Genomic DNA, 2,027 nt, shown 5'->3' with positions numbered 1-2,027 from the left:
CCCATTGGCTCCGGCGGCCAGGCCCCGCCCCCGGAGGCCCCGCCCCTGCTGCCCCGCCCCGCGCCTCGCTCGACGGCGCCCCTCACCTCTACACGCGGGTAAAGTTGCTTCCGGATTCTGAGCTCTCCCCAGGCTCCCGCAGCCGAGCGCGGTGATCATTCTCGATCCCTAGAGCGTCTCTACGCCCCTTGGGGAGTGCGAAGAGTGCAGCGCCCTTAGAAGCCAGCTTTGAGCAAGGCACCTGGACCTCAGGAGGCGTCTCAGAGAAACCCTGCAGCACTGTCTGCGCGCGTCTCAGGTAGTGTGCGGGGCACTCAGCGCCGGGGTGGGGGATGCGTGGGCGGGGTGCAACAGGAACCAGACAAAGTCTGTCTCCCAACTGTAGTTTGCGTGGGGTCGGGATGGGGGCAAGTTAAATGACGGTACAGGAAGAAAATAATGTCAGTTTGTTATGAGTGGGAAAGTTGATTTTAAATAAGAAAGGGGCCTTGGGACGCTGAAAAATAGGAGGATTTCCACTTTGAACAGAGTTGAAAGAGAGAAGGCATTTCAGGGCTGGAGGAAGAGCGTCGCCGGCAGGGGGCAGCAGATGCACCGTGATTCTGAGGCCACAAATGAAGACTAGGATGGCCCAGAGTGCTGAGCAAGGAGGAGGTGCGCTAGGCTGGAGAGGTGCGAGGGGCCGGTTTCCCCAGAACCGGGGCGGGGGGGCAGCCTGAATAGCTTCGGTTTCTTATAAGGCAAAAGTGAGCCATCAGAGGGGGGCTACGACATGTGTAAAAGACCACTCTTGCTGTTGTGTGGAGAATAGATTTTGGAAGAGAAAGAATGACAAAAGCAGCGAGACCAGTTAGGAGGCGACTTAGTCTGTTCTCGTTGCCATAACCAAACGCCATAGACTGGTTGGCTTAAATAACAGACCTTTATTTTGTCATCGTTCTGGACTTGAAGGTCAAGGTTCCAGCGTGGTCTTTTTCTGGTGGGAGCTCTCGTCCTGGCTTGTAGATGGCTGCCTTCTCCCTGTGTCTCATATGGCAGGGAAAAAGAGAGCAACTTCTCTAGTGTCTCTTCTTAGAAGGACACTAACCCCATCATGAGGTCCTCACCTGAAGGACTTCACCTAAATCTGGTCACTCCAAAAGGCTCTATCTCCAAATACCATTCCATTGGAGGTTAGGGCTTCAACATGTGAAGGGGGGGAGGGCATAATTATTGTGTAACTGGAGGCTACTGCGGGAGTCCAGGCCAGAGATGATGGTCAAGATATTAGACCAAGGTTGTGACAGTGGAGATGGCGAAAGTGGATCAACTGAAATACATTTTTTTTAATGTTTGTATTTATTTTTGAGAAAGAGACAGCACGAGCAGGGGAGCATCAGAGAGAGAGAGAGACAGAATCTGAAGCAGCTCTAGGCTCTGAGCTAGCCATGAGCACAGAGCCTCTCACCGAGCTCAAACCCACTAACCGTGAGATCATGACTTGAGCTGAAGTCAAATGCTTAACCGACTGAGCCACCCTGTGTGCCCCTGAAATATATTTTTAACAATATCATGGAAAGGCTTGATGACCAATTGGATTTAAGGAGACAGATGAATGAATGACTCCCAGGTGTTCAGCTCAAGCCATCCTTGGGATAGTAGTGCTTTTACCAACATGGGGAAAGACCAGAGATGATGGTCAAGATCTTAGACCAAGGTTGTGACAGTGGAGATGGCGAAAGTGGATCAACTGAAATACGGTTTATTTTAATGTTTGTATTTATTTTTGAGAAAGAGACAGCATGAGCAGGGGAGCATCAGAGAGAGAGAGATACAGAATCTGAAGCAGGCTCTAGGCTCTGAGCTAGCCATGAGCACAGAGCCTCTCACGGAGCTCAAACCCACTAACCGTGAGATCATGACTTGAGCTGAAGTCAAATGCTTAACCGACTGAGCCACCCTGTGTGCCCCTGAAATATATTTTTAACAATATCATGGAAAGGCTTGATGACCAATTGGATTTAAGGAGACAGATGAATGAATGACTG

The 2,027-nt window shown here is 50.9% G+C and overlaps 1 protein-coding gene and 1 long non-coding RNA gene across 3 annotated transcripts in view; one reads left to right on the top strand and one right to left on the bottom strand.

Moving 5' to 3' along the window:
• Positions 1–256, bottom strand: part of SYN3 (synapsin III) — a 459,446-nt gene extending 459,190 nt beyond the window's left edge. The window contains exon 1 of the mRNA XM_029954713.1: positions 87–256. The gene's annotated coding sequence lies outside the window, so the exon portion shown is untranslated. The remainder of the gene's footprint in view (positions 1–86) is intronic.
• The window catches only part of LOC115304510, a 111,299-nt gene continuing 109,358 nt past the window's right edge, over positions 87–2,027 (top strand). For both annotated transcript variants that reach the window (XR_003914466.1, XR_003914467.1), the window contains exon 1: positions 87–298. This is a non-coding gene — a long non-coding RNA (uncharacterized LOC115304510). The remainder of the gene's footprint in view (positions 299–2,027) is intronic.

The sequence above is a fragment of the Suricata suricatta genome, chromosome 10 (genome assembly GCF_006229205.1).
Source record: "Suricata suricatta isolate VVHF042 chromosome 10, meerkat_22Aug2017_6uvM2_HiC, whole genome shotgun sequence".
Lineage (NCBI taxonomy): Eukaryota > Metazoa > Chordata > Mammalia > Carnivora > Herpestidae > Suricata > Suricata suricatta.
The sequence above is the reverse complement of the archived record's forward strand: the minus strand, read 5'-3'. Positions and strand labels throughout refer to the sequence as shown.